Source organism: Lissotriton vulgaris, unplaced genomic scaffold, assembly GCF_964263255.1.
Source record: "Lissotriton vulgaris unplaced genomic scaffold, aLisVul1.2 SCAFFOLD_926, whole genome shotgun sequence".
NCBI classification, from domain to species: Eukaryota; Metazoa; Chordata; class Amphibia; order Caudata; family Salamandridae; genus Lissotriton; species Lissotriton vulgaris.
The window spans coordinates 401,801-423,070 of record NW_028250845.1 but is presented as its reverse complement, the minus strand read 5'-3'; the positions used below and the strand labels follow the sequence as shown (position 1 = coordinate 423,070).

Genomic DNA, 21,270 nt, shown 5'->3' with positions numbered 1-21,270 from the left:
TTCAATGTGTGCAACTGTGCAACGAGACTCTTTATTCAAGTTAATATAGTATAGAATGCAGTCGCAACATTAACACAAACTCCTGCACAACTTTCTAATATACACTCCTTAGAGAAGACTTATTCAGCAGACCGTTTATTACCAGAGATGTATCCAGGCAGACAGGATAACAGGTCAGGTGACCATCTTTCCCAGTCCGAAACACAGCGACTTAAGCCACCAATTCTTCAGTTTTGTCAGGAATGGCAATAGAATAGCTTTAGTGGCACTCAAAAAGCATTATTTATCCCTTCCTACTGCCGATTTATTCTACCCCATTCTGTCACAAATGTCTCTGCTGTGCTTGCTGAACACCCCCTTCTTTCTCCCTTTAGCTTCAATTACTTACTAGTAATCACATTACTCTGAATGCTGCGTTTGCCTATATTAATTACATAATAAACAGCATAGAACCTCCTAGAAAAACCTTCTACATTCAACAAAGCCCTATTTTTAGTTGACACAAGCTCCTGCTTTGAAGTTGGACTGATACTTACAGGGTGGGCTAGAGTAATTAATACAGGCAAAAACAACTTTCTATGGCTATTCAGGAGGGAACAGAGTATTCGAACATCATTATGCAAACAGAACAAGAAGCACATTTTTTAAGAGATGTCTCTTCTGATATCATTTGAGCTACAGCTTTGGCCTTCAGAGCATCTATTTCAGTTTGTTGCAAACCTTTCTTAGATACCCTTTGAAGGAAAGAACTTCTTTAGGGAAATTGGAAGCTGGAAGTTATGAATGGCAAGTCTCAAAAGAATAGAACGTTACAGTAAAGGGGGTTGAACCCATGCAGTCGCGGGGACCTGGGCGGTATATGGTACATGTAATGAGAGGGTCCCCGCAAGGGAAGCGTGTTGTGTGCTACACACACTAACAATACTTTAAACTAACAAACAAAGATACAAAAGATTCACAGGTATTGTCATTTATTTTTCAACACCAAATATCTACCACTACGGGATTACTTCACATTTAATAAATAGCCCCAAACAGGGAGAAGGGAAAGAAGGAGGGGAGGGGGTGGTGCTCAAAGAAGTGTAAAGTCAAAAAGAATAAGCACAGTCAGAAAATCATGTGATAAGTTCAAATACTCCAAACAAAATCATGACAGTTCAGATACACAAGCCAAAAATCAAGGCATCCATTGATAAACTGTTAGCTAATGACATTCAACGGTCACATAATAAGATTAAAGCTGTTAAGGGCATGCGCCAGAAGTCCAAGGAGAGAGCCGTCGACATTTCGACCCCTATCTGTAGGCTACGTTAAGTCCTTAGGCGGGGTCTTCATCAGGACATATACAGGAGGGAGGTGAAATGGGGCAATCCTATCATGGAGTCCAGGCCCAGCTGGGCTCTAGACGTTGGAGTTGAGTAAACCACGCAAAAAGTCGTAGTCGATCTCAGTGATACTGTTTCGCAAAAGAAACTTCACCCATTCGGCCGAATGGTGAGTTTAGTGTTGCCACCCAGTTGTCATTTGCCGTATAACGGTGTCTGGAAGGACGAGGGTCCAAATAGTGTTCATGGACTCCGAGTTAAAAATGGGGGTGAGACTTTGGGCTCGATTCCGATCCGGTAAAATGCGCTCCGAATCGTCGTACGGAGCAATTTTCCCCGTACGAATCGTACCCGTACACGTCCCCGTACGTACGACGAAGTACGATCCGTACCAGGACCCAAAGACCATACGAGTCGTACAGGACTCTGTACGACTAAAATATCCGAACGAGTCTCACTCGGAAGCCGCTGTACGTGACATCCCTACGGGTCGCGGCTGGTTTTTACGACCCAGCAAGTACGATTCGTGTCGGGTACGCAACGTACGAGCCTTTTTTTTACGGGAGCTGGAAACAGCCGTAAACGCATAGTTCGCACCGAAACAAGTACAGAACGCCACCCCCGGGGACGCCGCGTACACCACATGATCACCGGGGTACGCGCCGTACCCCTGCGATCAGGTGGGGTACGCGCCGTACACCCAGCGTACATGGGGTACGCACCGTACCCCATGTACGCTGGGTGTACGGTGCCCACCCCATGTACGCTGGGTGTACGGCGCGTACCCCACATGATCGCCGGGGTACGCGCCCCACATGATCGCCGGGGTAAGCGCCGTACCCCTGCGATCATGTGGGGTACGCGGCGTACGGTGTGTATGTGATTGAGCGCTTTTCCGTACGGATCGCCCTTACCTGACGCGGACCGTACGAATAGCGTCCTGATCACCCGGTCCGGATCGTACTCGCCGGGTCGTACAGTGTGTTTACGATTCGTACGGAAACGGCTCCGGATACGATTCGTACGGGGGATTTTTTTTACCGGATCGGAATCGAGCCCCTAGTAGGGCAACTGGCCTTCTTTACAACACGTCAGTGCTTTGTGGAGGAGTCGGCAGCAAACGTCCGATACCCCGCAGTCCCAAGGATCAAACAAAACGAGAGACGGGCAGCCGCTAGCAGGTGTTGCGGAGTTTTTGCCGACCGGCGCTGACTACAGCGGCTCTCTCTCGGGTATCTGACTGACCCTTACCGAGACTGACAGAGCGGCTGCCCGTCTCTCGTTTTGTTTGATCCTTGGGACTGCGGGGTATCGGACGTTTGCTGCCGACTCCTCCACAAAGCGCCGACGTGTTGTGAAGAAGGCCGGTTGCCCAACTAGGTCTCTCCCCCGCTTTTAACTCGGAGTCCATGAACACTATTTGGACCCTCGTCTTTCCAGACACCGTTATACGGCAAATGACAACTGGGTGGCAACACTAAACTCACCATTCGGCCGAATGGGTGAAGTTTCTTTTGCGAAACAATATCGCTGAGATCGACTACGACTTTTTGCGTGGTTTACTCAACTCCAACGTCTAGAGCCCAGCTGGGCCTGGACTCCATGATAGGATTGCCCCATTTCACCACCCTCCTGTATATGTCCTGATGAAGACCCCGCCTAAGGACTTAATGTAGCCTACAGATAGGGGTCGAAACGTCGACGGCTCTCTCCTTGGACTTCCGGCACATGCCCTTAACAGCTTTAATCTTATTATGTGACCGTTGAATGTCATTAGCTAACAGTTTATCAATGGATGCCTTGATTTTTGGCTTGTGTATCTGAACTGTCATGATTTTGTTTGGTGTATTTGTACTTATCACATGATTTTCTGACTGTGCTTATCCTTTTTGACTCTAGACTCCTTTGAGCACCACCCCCTCCCCTCCTTCTTTCCCTTCTCCCTGTTTGGGGCTGTTTATTGAATGTGAAGTAATCCCGTAGTGGTAGATATTTGGTGTTGAAAAATAAATGACAATACCTGTGAATCTTTTGTATCTTTGTTTGTTAGTTTAAAGTATTGTTAGTGTGTGTAGCACACAACGCGCTTCCCTTGCGGGGACCCTCTCCTTACATGTATCAAAAGAATAGAAAGCGTACACTGCCATACAAAAGCTCCTATTAGAAATCTTCCACGAGATGGAATAAAGATACTAGAGACTATTTTAGAAGAGACTCCAAATCATATATATTTCGGAAGAGGAGATTTCAGCCTAAGAAGGTAGCCAACGGTTAAGACTGTTCAAATCAGGCTGGAAATTCAATGCATCGTTCCTGACAATCATCCTCCCCATCACTTCAGAACTTGTAGGAGGTCCACTGTTAAAGTTCTACAGGATTTGGAGGAGGTTTACAAGGAATAGTTTGGTCATGGGTACTCTCAAGAAAGGTTATCTCATTGAGTTTGACAGCATACCCCCATGATCGAGAGTCATCCCTACGTCTGTCCCTTCTAATCCCTATAAAGAGAGAGTATTTGTGATTGGGAATCCAGGCCTTGTTAGACAGAAAGGCAATTATTCCAGTTCCTTTCAAAGAAAGATGAGAGGGAGTGTATTACATGCTCTTTCTTATCAAGAATCCATCATGGGAACACAAACAGGTAGCTGATCTCAGAGGTGTTAATTCCAGTATCAATGACATACAATTCCGGAATGTGACTCTGCAGCAAGGTATTCTTCTAGTGTTAGAAGGGGACTTCTTAGCAACAATAGAACTACAGAATACCTACTTCCATAACCTATTTCCATCCAGTGCTCCAAAAGTATCTGAGGTTCATTCTGGGGCAGCTCAATTTCCAATTGAGTGTGCTGCCTTTTGACCTCCAATCTTCACTTAGCATCTTCACAAAGGCTTTTGGAAATTATATTAATCCTACATTATTTAGATTACTGTTTAGTAGCTTTCCCTTTGCGGCAGAAGACCAAGTAACATACAGAGACAGAGCTCAGAACATTATAAGGACTTAGCGACATTTTTAAAAAACACATTTGGTTACAGCTAAAGATCAGATATTCTTTGCGGCCATGTCCCAGACAGACCAGGGTCTAGTCACTCACCTGTTCAAAGGCCTTAGCTACTTCAAAACGTAATATCACCAGTGGTGCTTTATGTTCAGTTGCCAGACCAATGGAATCTCTTAGCATCTGGGCTAGCTATTTCATTTACTTACCTTGAAGGAAGCCCTTCTGCTCCTGGTGATCATTCCCAGCTATCAATTTCCCCTACGTAACTGTCAAGATACTCTCAAAGATCTTATAATCTGCATTTAGCAAGGAGATTGGGCAATAGGAATCACAAAATTTAAGGTTTTATGTGGTCTTAAAATGTCCAAAATGGTAGCTTCCCCTCAGTATACACGGGCTCCCTGCAGCCTCATTAGTATATCATTGAATATTGATTTAAGTATGGGGCAAATCTTTTTTATAACACACATATACAATTCAGAGTACCATTGAGTTGGGTAACAATGAACATCTGTTTTCAGCGCCAAGAGGCATCTGGGTGAACGTGCGCTTTACAAATACACATGTTATGTTATGTTATGTTATGTTATGTTATATTATTCAGCCAGGATGCCATCTGGTCCCACAGCCTTCTCCTTCTGGATTTTCCTAACAGCCTCAAGTATCTCGGTTTCCGATATTTCCTGCACTAATTCCTCAGATTGAATTTCCAATAATCAAGGGAGCTGTATGGTGTCCAATCATTTACTTAGGTCCCACATATTCACAGCCTGAGTGCCTTTACATAACTTTTTATAAAACCTTTAAAAGCTAGCTCAGAGTTCCTTCAGCTGTGTTAGTTTTTTCTTAATATTATCTAATGCCAGTCCCCATAGGCCAGAATGGGCAGTTTGATTATAACATTTTATAATCCTAACTGACCCAGGGAACATGGTAGAAAAAAAAATTGAGTATGTATGAACTCAGAATGTTCAAATACATCTTTTAGTGAAGGTGATTTTTACATTCTGTGTTGTAAAATACCACTTTTGAAAAGTAGGTATTTTCTTACTTAACCATCCAGCCTGCCTCTGCTAGGTTGTGTATTGCATGTCTGGTTTGTGAGTGATAGGAGGGCTTGTCTTGTGTTAATTCTGGGGTCTCTAGTTGGCAGAGGCAGGTACCAGTGACCAAATAGGGACCTTTGCTTCTAGTCAGGGTAAGGGGATACACTCGTTAGATAACCCCTACTCTACCCCTTGGTAGCTTGGCACAAGCAGACAGGTTTATCAAAGGCAATGTGTAAAGTATTTGTACCAATACTCACAGTAACACAGTGAAAACACCACAAATGGACTTCACACCAGTTTAGAAAAATAAAGTATCATTTTGTAAACTACACAAGGCCAAAACAAGAAAAATCCAACATGCACAGTTCAAGAATATGATTTCAAAAAAGAGTTCTAGGGTTTGCGTTAAAATAATCCAAAATTGCGTCACGTTTACCCCAAAGTACCTGTAGATGCGACAAAGTTCCAAAATGAAGATGCAGCGTTGAAAAACAAGCAATGGGTCACTCCTGAGACCCTGAGGAGGCGATGTGACAGCTCCCCTGGACGCAGTGGGCGTGTTGCAGCGAATCCGGTCTGTATGGGGAGGGATGGAATACCTTGTATGGATTCCGATGCGCAGGTTCCGTAGGAAGCGTCTCGCAAAAGCACGATGCGATGATCTTTGGGATGGCGACGATCTCAGGGGCGGCGTCGATGCGCGGCGCAGCGTCGATCTTCTCCTCCCGTGGCCCCTCGATGCGATGGCTATCCGGCGATGTTCGCAGCGACGTGATGCGGTCCGCAAGCAAGCGGTGCAGCAATCTCACCCAGTGATGACAGGCGCTGCGATGATCTCGATCCTCGCTGCAGCGGGAATTTCCTAGCACTGTCGGGGATGCGCTCCGCAAGCGAGCAATGCGTGAAAATTGCAGATTGTCTTTGTTCCGCCTTGTCCAGCTTCCCAAACACCAGGCCACAGCTTCTAGATGCCCCTCAGTTGGATTCAGCACTCTAGGAAGGGCAGAACTCTCTGAGCAGAGTTCAGGGGGGAAGCGGGGTGTGAAGTTGTATTGTTCTGGGACTTCTTAACAGGAGGCCAGCTCTCTTCAGGCCCTTGGAGATCTCTTCAAGCAAGGGGACTACGTACCAAAAAATCCCCCCCCCTCTCCTTGGCAGCAAAGCAACTGCAGGTCAGCCCACAAACACACTGCAGGACAGTCTTCCAGCTTTCTCCTTGGCAGAGGTTCCTTCTTGATTCCAGGATGATCTAATTTTCTGTAGTCTGGGGTCCTGTATATATACCCCAAAAAGTATTTGTTCCCTTTGTGCAGGACGGCTCTGAGCCCGGTCTGAACCAGTTCTGGGTGTTCCTTGAGCACTTTGTTTTCCTGGCTTCTCCTTTCCTTTCAGAGAGAGGAGCAGGGTCGTCAGCCATCCAGCAGGAGGTGGAGCCAGCATTGTGGAAGGCAGGCACAGCCCTATTCAGGCCCAGGTGCTATCCCCTCCCTCCACTCTAGATGCAGATAGAGCTATTCAGCCCAGGGATGGCCCACTCAGCCTCTGGGAGCCACCAGCCCCTGCCATTCACAAACCAGACAGTCAATTCACAAACAGGCCAAGGCACACAGAAAGGTCAGACAAGAAAACAGTCACTTTCTAAAAGTGCTGTTTCCAAACATAGGATTTAAAAACCATCTTTCCTAAAAGATGTGTTATTAAATTCCGAGTTCAGGGATACCAGACTTTTATTTCCCATCTTGCTCCTATGGGGAGATATGCAGGTAACCACTATACGCAGCATTCCCCATTATAGCCTATAGGCAAGATAGCCTTTCAGAGTAGCCTTCGCTCCTCTTCTCTAGACCTCCTGAATGTTCCTCGCTTCCGGAGGAACAAATTAGGCGGCAAGAGGTTTTCTACCCTTGGCCCCCGCTTCTGGAACGCTCTTCCTCTCTCTATCAGGTCCATTACTGCCTATCTGGATTTCTGCAAAGCTTTAAAAACCCATCTCTTTACCCAAGCCTACCCACTGCAGTAACTCTTTTGGTGACCTCCCCCCCGTCTTGTCAGCCCACAGCGCCAAGAAACCGCCTGGAGTCAGAGCGCTTTATAAAACGTTTCAACTTCAACTTCAATAGTGAAAAACGAAAATGGCTGTAATTCACTACCAGAGCATGCCACCCACACTGGTACATGCTCTACCTTTCACATACACTGCACCCTGCCCAGGGGGATACCTTGGGCCTTCCATAGGGGTGTCCAATGTGTACAGAAATGGAAGGGTTAGGCCTGGTCAGTGGGGACACTGGTCAGGTTGACATGGCAGTCCACAGACTGCTGTGGCAGGCCTGAGACACCACTTTAGGGCTACTCATGTGGGTGGCACAATCAGTGCTGCAGGCCCACTAGTAGCATTTGAATAACCAACCCTGGCACACTTGGTGCTCTTTACTAGGGGCTTCCTGGTAAAACAAATATGCCAATCGTGGATAACCAATCACAATAACAATCTACCTAGGGAGCACTTGCACTTTGAGACTGATCAGCAGTGGCAAAGTGCCTAAAGCATCTTAACCAGCAAAAACGAAATCCAGCTCAGCGTCAAAAATACAGGAGGGGAGAGGAAAAAAGACAAGCGAAATCACACCAAAGATGCCAGGTCTAACAAGATGCAATATTGCGACAGTACAGAGTCATCAGTGAAAAATACGTGCTACAATGAACCATTGAGGGATGTAGCTGGATGGACCACCCAAAAAGGGAACCAAAGAAAGGTGTATAGGAGGAAAAAAGATAACTATCGAGGAAGGTGGTCATGAACAGACTGAGAACCCACCCAGACTCCTCTAAATGGATCCCATATCTTCCTAAGTCTAGTGCATCGCTCATCATTATTGATAATCATGCACTTGAGAAGGACTTTGTTGATAAATTCATGCTTCAAAAGCATAGGATTGGGAGCCTGAACTAATAACCAATGACGGACCAGAATCAATCGAGCTTAAGCGATATCAAAAAAGTAAATGGTGCTCAGATGACCAGAAACATGAGCTGAGTGGCCCAACTCAATTAGTTTTGGTTTCTACCTCAGAGTGATTGGACGGAACCGATTAAGCTTCCCAAAAACTGTCTGGCTGTAATAGGAGATAGCAAGGCAGGTAGCACAAATGTAAACCGAATCTGCCCTGTCTTTAGAACATCAGTAGTACTTAGAACCCTGCCTAATATTCAGGGTAAATAAACGATAAGGGGTGTAGTAAAAATGATTAATGCATTTGAACCAATGTGATTAGACCCAGGAAACATTTAAAACTGAATCTGAGAAAGCATTTCTGCATTTCATTGTATCAGAGGCATCTTGAACCCCAACAAGATGTCAGCTCCACTTTTCACCAATTAGCTGAAAGAAATTGGGCTGCCACGGAACCTCGGCAAACAGGATTGTTTTACAGGCTAAACTGATTCACTTCTTAGTCAGACCATGCCACAGTTATTCAAGGAAGGTATTCGAAGAGCAATCAAGATCATTCACCTTCAGACCCATGAGAAAATGCCTGATTTGAAGATAGCTGAAGAAATCAGAATGTGAAGCGAAGATCCCTGAGATAGTATCTCAAAAGAGAGAAGGCAATTGCCCTCATAAAATGAGCCCAATGTAAAAAGGTGGGATGCCTACCAACAATCCATAAAGCTCTTGTGTACTTGGCTGGGGAAATTAGTGGTGTAGCCTAACTAAGAGCATGTTCTAAACAGGGAAATGCCCAAGATTCACACTTTCAGGTAGGCCCAGATAAAATGGATGACACGCTGCATCTTAAAATTAGTCCTCTTTATGTAGACTGTATTTATGATGTGGCTTTGTGGGGTGATATCCCCCCCACTCCCCAGGAAGATATTCTGGAAACAGATGGCCTAACCCTGTTAATTACACTCCGACACCCTGACAAGGCAGGATATGAATGCTACTAGTTAGTATGTTCGTAAATCTGGGAGCGAGAGACCTCCCTCCAGCCATGGCCTCTATAGCAATTGTATACTGGCCCCAGGCTTTTTATACCCCCATATAAATTCTTGCCACATGGCTCTATTTATGAAAAAATTGTTTAGAAAGATACCGGGGTATGCAGCAAAAAAGATATAAATAGTGAAGCAAAATCATCATTTTATTGCACTATTAGATTACACCTCCCTATTATGGTGATATGTCAGACGTTCCGCTTGCTAAATACCTCTGTGGTTCTTATAAAGAGTGAGCCAAAATTGGACTTGGTAACCTGCTCACAAAAAAGATTTCTACCCCTAAATAAGTAGCTGAGTTGACCCTGCAACTATCATACCAAGAAGGAGCAGTGTTGGCTAAAAACAGAGTATTAGCATGGTTGAGTTTATACCCAGAGATAGGCCCATATTTGCTTGCAATTTTTTCAATAGCTGCAAAAGAGCCCTCCGTGGTAGAAGTCAGAATAGTAAGATCGTCAGCATAAGCAAGCACTTTCAGCTCAAGTTGGTGAATCTGCAACTGAGAAATGTGCCTAGAGCTCTTCAGGGCTTGGATATAGGGTTCGATATATATCGCGATGAGCACTGTTGAGAGCGGACATCCCTTGCGGGTACCACAAACATGAATTAATTTGGTTGGGCTACCTGAGCAAAGAATTCTAGCCGTGAGATTCTGACAGAGATGTTGGAGCTGAGCAACATACTCTGCATGAAACCCTGATGTCTCCAAAGTGGCCCACAGAAAAGGCCACACTGTGGATACATTCTCTCATCAGTCTCCAACTCTAACTCCACTGGTTTATGATCCTACACAAGTGTTGGGATATATTTAATTTGTCCTGCTTTTGGTATCAGTTTACTGTCCACAAACCAGAAATCTAATCTCGAGCTCTGAATGTGGGTTCAACAGAAAGAGTAAACTCTTTGGTCACCCATCTTCTCTCGCCAAACATCTCTCAGACCTAGGTCTTAAAGCTACCAATAGTCTTGGGGGAGGTTTTTCCTGTCCTAGGGTTAGCCCTGTTCGAGGTATAATTCATACAAATATTTAAATCTCCCCATGTCATATATTTGGATCTCTATATTCCAGGTCTACAACAAATAGGTAGCTAAGCAGGTTCAGGTCATCCAGGTCAGGAACATAATAACCCAAACATATAAATGTTGTTGCACCATCCCTAAATTCAGCTATTGCCCATCTACCTCTTAAATCTAACACTGGCCGCACTGCCTGTATTTCTGTCTGTTGTACAATTAACAACCTCCTTAATCCCACTTGGCTGAGTTGTGCTGATCACCTCTCATACCAATTTCTGTCTAGAAATTTCACAGTTTTGTTTTTTCTCTGATAAATCTGTTTCCTGCAAAAACATAGCATCAGCTCCCTGTTCTTTCAATAGTTCCATGTACCCTTTTTCCATTTACATTCCATGGCAAAAATGTGATGTTTTTATTCCTCATGTCTGTTGATCTTATAATCTTATTGACTCGCCAGTGCAGCCCCCTCTACCATACAACTGCTATTAAATGTTTCAATTTTTACATATATTTGTTACATTAGACTCATGGTGTAGAGGCTTTTTTAACAATTTTTCCAGAATGCTCCTCACCCTGTGCAACCTATCACCTAATTCCTCCCTTTTTGTGAAGCCAACCCGGGAAACCCTCCCATTTCCTCACTATCTCTTCTTCCTTGGCTGGCAAGCCATTTAGGTACCCATTGGTCTCCCTCTACCATTGATCCTGTATTCTCTGTGTGAATATACCAATGTGATTCTGAACCCCTGCTTGAGCTACTGCTTACACCTTGTAACACCATTCTGTACTTTGTTAGCTGAACTGCCCTCTTGTACTTAATCCAGTTGAATTATGTAGTCAAATATGATTTCTCATGTGGATTTGCTTTATTAATAGGTTGGCGTCTTTCTGGTTACTAATCGTGTGCATTTTATTTTGCCACATAACTTTCAGGGTAGTTGGGAATTTCAACATTGCATTTGCCCCCATTCCTTAAACTTAGTCACCCTCTTCCCCAACTTCCACCTCCTCTCCCTCATGTCTCGGTACACATCTGACTGCATAGAGCATGAAAACCCTTGAACCTGTACCTCCTTCATCTTTAGCGCCTTAGTAAAGATTGCTTCTTTACCTAGAAAACTTTGGAAATTGACCAAAATGTTCCTTGGTTTTATCCTTCTGAGACTCACGTGATAAGGATCCCGGTGAACTCTCTGGATCCCCGTCTCCAAATCTGCTCCCCTTGTTCCCTCAAGGAGACCATCCTTAAACAAACTGATCACAATTGTTTTTATATCCTGCCTTTGAATACTCTCTGGGAGGTTATTGATCTGAATGTTATTCTGCCTTGTTTGGTTCTCTAACCTCTCCAATGTAGCCTGAGTAGTTTTTTTAAACGCTAAGCTCTTTCAGTTTACAGGAATTTCTTTTGATGTCTGCGATAAGCATGGGCGAATTTTGCGAATCTCGCGTTCGCGAATTTTGCGGATTTGCGAACTCGCAATTCGCAAAATCCGCAAATTCTCGCGAATTTGCGGATTTTTTTTTTGTGTGTTCGTGCGGGTTTCTGCCAGTTCGCGAGGGTTTTGTACAATTTCGCAAACGCGAACTTACCTGTCGGGTCGCAAGTTTCGCGAACTTGTTGTTTCTACATGTCCAGCCTGTTTGGGACACTCTTCTTCATCACTGCCACTCTCTGTCACCACTGCCACTCTCTGACTACTCATGCCACCCTCTGGCCCACCCATGCCACCCTCTGTTTCATCACAGCACCCTCTGGTTGTCCAGTCAGTGTACATTATTGTGGCAAAGCAAGCACACCTTCCCTGCCTCAAGTGACCTGAATTAATTTGGGGCTGATTAATGTGTCACAGAATATTTTTTTAGCTGGCACCTGCTTCCTTAGTGCTTCCTGATTAGTGATCTTTTGCACTTGCTAAGTGCTTTCATTGTTGCAAAATTAGTTACAACACCTGCCCTGCCCCAACTGACAATAATGAATTAGGGGCTGATTAATGGATTTGAACTTCCAGCCTGGCTCCTGCTTGTCTCCCTTAGCTGTAATTCAGGACCTTTGTGGCATATGTGTAACTATTCTGAGGTTCAGAGCAGGGTCACATAATAGTTGCAACTGGCAACTGAACTCTGGAGGGGCCCCTCAGGAAGCACTACAGGAAATGGCTACTAATGATGAGCCTGAACTTTTGAACCTGGTAAGTAGTTTCAGTTTTGCTAAGATCGTATTTCTGCAATTTTGCGCCTATTCGCGGGGCGCGAAGTTGTACTGGGAAGCCGCGAACTCACGCGAACAGTGCGAGCAAGCCATAAAATCCACTGCTCGCGGATTTGCGGATTTTGCGGGAGATTCACGAATCTCACGGATTGCAAATTTACCGAAAATCCGCAAAATCCGCGAGCGAAACGGATTTTCCGCCCATGCTTAGTCTGCGATGGCTTTAGACATGTCCCCTTCTAATGTTGCTGGTTTTGCTGTTAAGCCACTAGTTGTATCTGATAATCTTTGAAAGGAGTCATGTATCACTTTATGATTGTTTTCTGAAACATCAAACCTGTTTTTCATCTCTCTGACTATCTCCATCATTAACATTTTCATTTCTTGCCCTACCTTTCTTGACTGTGATATGGGACCTTCCATGAAGGGAGTTGTGAGTCTTGTATCACTGTTCGTACACAGGCCAGAAGCATGAAGGGACATGAATGTCTCCTGTGGAGGCACTTGCTAGACCCCCTCACTGACCTTTGTATCTGTTTCTAGCTCATGTAGTGGGGCACAACTGTTTGATGTTTGTACCACCACCTCAAATTCTTCCCCAGAAATTACTTGATGTACTTTGGTGTTACTCTTGCCTGTTGTTTTAATGTTCACATTCAAAGAGCAAGCTTAAAGTACGATCTCTGGGAGGAGTTGGTTTATTTGCTTACCTGGTCTTGGCAATTTTCCAGTGCAGAGCTTCTATTAATACCAGTTAGTCCTTTATTCCTAAATCTATTCTGCAGGGAAGCCGTTTTCAGTTTTGGAATTCCCCTCCTTGACTTTAGTTCCTTGACAGGTGGTGTCTGCTAATTCTAGAGATAGCTTACTAGACCTTAACTGGTATCTTTTGTTGTCCTTGTACTGGTCTTGACCCTATATTTGTTGGGTCCTCCTCTTAAAATCCTTTTTCCCAAACGTATACTCAGCACAAGGGAATACCAGTTCACTAACCTCAAATTCACCTTGCTTTTTACAGGAAATAAGTTTGTGTGGGATACCTGGGATCTTAACACCAGAAGGATCATGTTGCTCCTTCTGTAATCGCTTCAATTCCAAACATCAAAATTCATTTCCTGCAGCACCTTCAGCAGCTCCTGCCAGGTTATCCGACTACTTACCATTCAAGCAGCCACTGTTACAGCACCCGCAGGAACTCATATGTGCGCCTACCCGGCGATGCCTCCAACTACAGATGTGCAACCACAACACACCAGCCTGCTGAGTCAAGAATCAATTTATGCACTCCAGGTCCCATTCCTTTACCTGCTCAGCTACAATCCTTTTAAAGCAGAATGTACATCCTCAACAAATGTTGGGAAACATTCAAAAACAAAAGGGGTTCAGTGTAACCCTGCTCAGCTTGTTATCTGCAATCACATCACAGCATACATGGGAGGGATAATGGACGCACCTGTGGCAAAGCCTCAGCCTGCCGCCATGTTCCATTTTTGGTGATATTCTCCTAAGCCCCCACCCATCTCAATGGACCACAGTGCTGAGTGAAGATTACTTTTCCCTAAAATAAGTCATTTCTCTACAATGCAAATTAGCGGAGCATATTACTTTGCAAATTAAACAAGAATTTGCAATGCAATAGGTCTCTCATTTGTGAAAGTTAGAGCTATTGGTGTTGTAAATGACAATGCTTTTTACCTATGTGTTTTGTTTTGGTGTGTATTGGATGTTTGTGGTATGGAGTGGAATTATGTGGGTTGTATTGGAATTGTTAGTTGTGAAATTGTGTGTTGTAGAGTGTATCTGTGTAGTGGAATTACGTGGTATGGTGAATAGATAGTGGTGGGAGCTGTAGAGAATAAATAGAAGGAAGAATGAAACAGATAGGTAGATTGTGTAGGAAGTGATTATGATTATTGAACTAGAGACAGAAGAGCAGAACTAGTTTGTCCGAAAGATGGAAAGAAGGAGAGAGAAGTCCAATGACGTATAAAGAGGGATGTTTTCTGTACGCAGAAGACACCCTAAGCAGAGGAGGAGAGCATGGTTTGAGGGATGGATACTGTGAAAAGTCACGGGATGGAAATGTTTGACTACCTGATGTTAACCAAATGAGAGAGGCGGGAATAGTGTGTGAGAGAATGAAAGTGCTGGTGAGAGGGGGTATGGGAGAGAGATAGAGGGACAAGTGGGAGGGGCTCCCGAAGGAAGGCAAGAGATGGACTAGTGTGCACAGCATGAGGAGGTACAAGAAGGTAGCATGTTTGAGTGGGCAGTTTAGAGAGGAGACATGTAGTGTAAGTGACGGATGAGAGGGGCAGTGGGTATGTGAGGGAGAGATGACTGTTTGTAGAAGTGCAAGGGAGAATTTTTGGCGTAGCTTTTCTTAATTGTACTTTTAAAAAGGAATATCTCCGGGAGGTGTCCATTTCATATCAGATGGTGTGTAAAGCATTGGTCTCTGTTTATACTTTTCAAAAAACGCCTCCAATAATCACCACATTGTAGTGACACACTAAGAAACACTTGCTTATAGTTGAAATTTAGACAAATCACCAATTTTCCATCCGAAGTACCATAGACGAGTAGGTTGTACCTGCAATACAGCAATCGTGGTGAATACATTTTGGTAGGGAAATGTCGAAATGCGGGTGCTGCTATTTGGAATCATCGAGGCATGCTGCCAGTTAAAAAGAAGTATTTCTTTATTAAGAGAAAAAAAAGCTCTCTCCAAATTCAGAGGTAGAAAAAACTCCATCATTTTTACCATCTAATGATGCCGTGAAGTTCAAATAAAAGCTGTCCAAATTATTCTGTAGCCTCACATCCCAACCTGCGTTCATTTCTTCAGCAAATATATCATACTTGAATGGTAAAAGTTTGCATACAACAGGCACTGGGCCTCCTGGAACCAAGACTAGGAAGGCTCAAGATTTTCCAACATTTGCCAAGATACCTGTGGCCAATGAGAGGCCCATCTGTCTTGAGCAAGTGTGTGAATTATGCTTTAGAGAAAGCAAAAAGAAAGTGTGGCACTGGTGTGAGGATGGAACACTAGTCTGTCGTAAAGCGAACACTTCTTGAGCAACATTGAAGCTTGTGACAGTGTGCCACCCATCAAGTGCAGAGTGGAGCTAAACCTTCACCCCCCACGTGCAATTAGCATCGGTAAAAGGGGACAAACCTTACTAAGCAGGATGAGATAATGATTTGCAACTCTTGGAGGAGATGGGGTTTGTCCACCATTTTTCTTTTTCAGAGATGGATAGACTGTCTTTGAAGGCTCATAACAGCACTGTATATGAAGTGATACAGCTCTGAATAAATCCCACTAAGCTAGTGCTGCAGAGGAGGATGAGCTTGGGATAGAACATGCCAGTAATGAGCTTGTGGGATCAGGCTGAGACATGGGGAGACAGTCCAGCCCTCAGATGCTGATCATGGATTGTCCTGAAGCAGATCAACTTAAGATTTCTTATCATGGAGGCTTTAAATATAAACTGAAGCATGGGATCCAAAAAAGCAAGCTACTGTCCCAGGCGTGCAGAGCTCATGAACTGCTCTGCATGCAAAAGATACAATTGCGCAGCTGTTTTCTCAACCAAAAAGCAATTGGAGTCTTCTAGTAGTGGGATTGGGAACAATGACCTTTCCCGCCCAGAGTCTGTGAAAGTACTTTTCTGCAATTCAAAATATGGACTGTTTTTGTAGATACTGACAACACAGATTTCTGCAAAACAACAGTTGATGGACAGAATGCAGAACAATGTCATACATTCACCCCAGTACAGAGATCTGGGCCTAAATCCATCGTATTTTTGCATTCCACACCACCCCAGTTCAGACATGGACATATGCCAATCAGCCTTGACCCTGTGCTTCATGGGAACAGTCCAGCCCGAACTGCCAAGCCATATCTTTCCTGGACCGGAATCAAGCATCCTAGGACCGGTTTCTGGCTATCAGCCGTCATCAGCCAGGATAGCTTGACTCCAGTGCATACCCATCCCACTTGTGTTGACAAATGCAAAATAACAGTTTATAGACAGAATGCAGACCAATGTCATACATTCACCCCAGTACAGAGATCTGGGCCTAAATCCATCATTTTTTGCACTCCACACCACCACAGTTCAGACATGTCAATATGCAAATCAGCCATGACCCTGTGCCTCATGGGAACAGTCCAGCCCGAACTGCCAAGCCATGTCTTTCCTGGACTCGAATCAAGCATCCTAGGACCAGTTTCTGGCTATCAGCCGTAATCAGCCAGGATAGCTTGACTCCCGTGGTGTGGAGAGCATGGGACTCACGACGGAGCATACCCATCCCACTCGGGTGACAAATGCAAAACAACAGTTGATGGACAGAATGCAGAACAATGTCATACATTCACCCCAGTACAGAGATCTGGGCCTAAATCCATAGTTTTTTTTGCACTCCACACCACCCCAGTTCAGATATGGCCATATGCAAATCAGCCTTGACCCTGTGCCTCATGGGAACAGTCCAGCCCGAACTGCCAAGCCATATCTTTCCTGGACCGGTATCAAGTATCCTAGGACCGGTTTTTGGATATCAGCCGTCATCAGCCAGGATAGTTTGACTCTAGTGGTGTGGAGAGCATGGGACTCATAGCTGAGCATACCCATCCCACTTGGGGTGACAAATGCAAAACAACAGTTGATGGACAGAATGCAGAACAATGTCATACATTCACCCCAGTATAGAGATCTGGGCCTAAATCCATCATTTTTTTGCACTCCACACCACCCCAGTTCAGACATGTCCATATGCAAATCAGCCATGACCCTGTGCCTCATGGGAACAGTCCAGCCCGAACTGCCAAGCCATGTCTTTCCTGGACCGGAATCAAGCATCCTAGGACCAGTTTCTGGCTATCATCCGCCATCAGCCAGGATAGCTTGACTCCCGTGGTGTGGAGAGCATGGGACTCACTTCTGAGCATAACCATCCCACTCGAGGTGACAAATGCAAAACAACAGTTGATGGACAGAATGCAGAACAATGTCATACATTCACCCCAGTACAGAGATCTGGGCCTAAATCCATCATTTTGTTGCACTCCACACCACCCCAGTTCAGACATGGCCATATGCAAATCAGCCTTGACCCTATGCCTCATGGGAACAGTCCAGCCCGAACTGCCAAGCCATGTCTTTCCTGGACCGGAATCAAGCATCCTAGGACCGGTTTCTGGCTATCAGCCGTCATCAGCCAGGGTAGCTTGACTCCAGTGGTGTGGAGAGCATGGGACTCACGTCTGAGCATACCCATCCCACTTGTGGTGACAAATGCAGAACAACAGTTGATGGACAGAATGCAGACCAATGTCATACATTCAACCCAGTACAGAGATCTGAGCCTAAATCCATCATTTTTTTGCACTCCACACCACCCCAGTTCAGACATTTCCATATGCAAATCAGCCATGACCCTGTGCCTCATGGGAACAGTCCAGCCCGAACTGCCAAGCCATGCCTTTCCTGGACCGGAATCAAGCATCCTAGGACCAGTTTCTGGCTATCTGCCGTCATCAGCCAGGATAGCTTGGCTCCCGTGGTGTGGAGAGCATGGGTCTCACGACGGAGCATACCCATCCCACTCGGGTGACAAATGCAAAACAACAGTTTATGGACAGAATGCAGAAAAATGTCATTCATTCACCCCAGTACAGAGATCTGGGCCTAAATCCATTGTTGTTTTGCACTCCACACCACCCCAGTTCAGATATGGCCATATGCTAATCAGCCTTGACCCTGTGCCTCATGGGAACAGTCCAGCCCGAACTGCCAAGCCATATCTCTTTCCAGGACTGGAATCAAGTATCCTAGGACCGGTTTCTGGATATCAGCCGTCATCAGCCAGGATAGTTTGACTCCAGGGGTGTGGAGAGCATGGGACTCACGTCGGAGCATAACCATCCCACTCGGGGTAACAAATGCAAAACAACAGTTGTTGGACAGAATGCAGAACAATGTCATACATTCAACCCAGTATATAGATCTGGGCCTAAATCCATCATTTTTTTGCACTCCACACCACCCCAGTTCAGACATGTCCATATGCAAATCAGCCATGACCCTGTGCCTCATGGGAACAGTCCAGCCCGAACTGCCAAGCCATGTCTTTCCTGGACCGGAATCAGGCATCCTAGGACCAGTTTCTGGCTATCATCCGTCATCAGCCAGGATAGCTTGACTCCCGTGTTGTGTAGAGCATGGGACTCACTTCTGAGCATAACCATCCCACTCGGGGTGACAAATGCAAAACAACAGTTGATGGACAGAATGCAGAACAATGTCGTACTTTCACCCCAGTACAGAGATATGGGCCTAAATCCATCGTTTTTTTGCACTCCACACCACCCCAGTTCAGACATGGCCATATGCAAATCAGCCTTGACCCTGTGCCTCATGGGAACAGTCCAGCCCGAACTGCCAAGCCATGTCTTTCCTGTTCCGGAATCAAGCATCCTAGGACCGGTTTCTGGCTTTCAGCCGTCATCAGTCAGGATAGCTTGACTCCAGTGGTGTGGAGAGCATGGGACTCACGTCTGAGCATACCCATCCCACTCGGGGTGACAAATGCAAAACAACAGTTGATGGACAGAATGCAGAACAATGTCATACATTCACCCCAGTACAGAGATCTGGGCCTAAATCCCTTGTTTTTTTGGACTCCACACCACCCCAGTTCAGACATGGCCATATGCAAATCAGCCTTGACCCTGTGCCTCATGGGAACAGTTCAGCCCGAACTGCCAAGCCATGTCTTTCCTGGACCGGAATCAAGCATCCTAGGACCGGTTTCTCGCTATCAGCCAGGATAGCTTGACTCCAGTGGTATGGAGATCATGGGAATCACGTCTGAGCATACCCATCACACTCGGGGTGACAAATGCAAAATAACAGTTGATGGACAGAATGCAGAACAATGTCATATATTCACCCCAGTACAGAGATCTGGGCTTAAATCCATCGTTTTTTTGCGCTCCACACCACCCCAGTTCAGACATGGCCATATGCAAATCAGCCTTGACCCTGTGCCTTATGGGAACAGTCCAGCCCAAACTGCCAAGCCATGTCTTTCCTTGACCGCAATCAAGCATTCTGTATGTATGTATGTGTGTTCTTATATAGCGCTTGACTTACCCTAGGGCATCTCGGCGCTTGCCTTGGGAACCCGTCCTGGATTTTCCCTGTGAGATAACCCATACTGGGCATCCCAAAGGTGAAAGCCAGGCATCCCGCCGCGGGGGGCCGTTGTGGAGATTAAGCAAGCTAATGCCCAGAGTTGCAGAGTGTGAACCCGTGATTAGAGTGGGCACCGAAGCGAGAAATATCGAGTCCGTGGACAATTGGGCTCAAGACCCTGCCGCGTCGGGAATTGAACCCTGGTCCCGGGTCTGACCTCTGCTTCAGGGTATGCCTCCTCTAACCAGTGAGCCACACTTCTCTAGGACCGGTTTCTGGATTTCAGCCATCATCAGCCAGGATAGCTTGACTCCAGTGGTATGGAGAGCATGGGACTCACGTCAGAGCATACCCATCCCACTCGGGGTGACAAATGCAAAACAACAGTTGATGGACAGAATGCAGAACAATGTCATACATTCACCCCAGTACAGAGATCTGGGCCTAAATCCATCGTTTTTTTGCACTCCACACCACCCACTAGCGCCGAGACACCCTTTTTGGTATTTGTGCGCTTTATAAATTTCATTATCATTATCACAACACAGATTTCAGCAGGAAACTCTATGCTTAATCAAAAATAGGATTTATTTCAGTTTCTAATCGCTTAGGCAGAACTGTGTGAGATGTTCGGAAACCGTAGCTTTCTCACAGAAAATAATGTATAATCAACATATACTAACAAGTATTTTCCCTTATGACTCTACGTTTTCATTGTAGAGATTCAGTCAGTCATATATGTGATACTATGTGTATGGTTGATTCTTACATATTTCCCAGTGATTTTACCCACTACTCATCACAACATGCTGTACTATCCACCACGCCATCAAAGGAAAAGCTTCCCTCTTTGAATCGCAGCATTTTTGCACGGCTGGACAGTTGACACATTGCAGGAAACAGAATAATTACTCTTTTGAAAACTCCTATGGTTGCCCCTATCAAGGTTAAACAGGTCAACAAACTTCCTCTTAAACCTTGAAATGGGCGAGAGAGTAAACATTGTTTCCTGCGCAGGCTGTTGAAAAAGAAACTGCACAACACGTCACTCTCGATCTGTCACTTTCACATCGGCTGCCCTAGCTTTACCTCAATGTCAGCATGTTAATTTTCTGCACAGCCTATTACATTTAATGGGAGAGAAATGATGCGGACATCTCAGTTTACACATGGAGTACAACGCCAGGAAGGGAAAAGATTCCACAGAACAGAAGACCGGAGGAGCAGAAATAAAAGAAACACTACAGAAGAGAAAGGTCCGTTAGTTGCACGTGAAGCGTGACTGTGTGCATGGACGTGTAAGCAGGGCCCATAGTGTTAGATTGCAGGTCATCAGTGGTGGGCAGTGATTATTATCATTAATTTAATTACAAACATATCAGAGCCATTACACTGCATGGCCTTGTACCAGGACATGGTGTATACTTTCCTGAAAAAAACACACAC

At 45.2% G+C, this 21,270-nt stretch overlaps 1 protein-coding gene across 1 annotated transcript in view; it reads left to right on the top strand.

The window, feature by feature from the left end:
* LOC147663099 (nebulette-like) overlaps positions 1–21,270 on the top strand; it is a 348,425-nt gene that overhangs the window by 85,294 nt on the left and 241,861 nt on the right. The window lies entirely within an intron of this gene.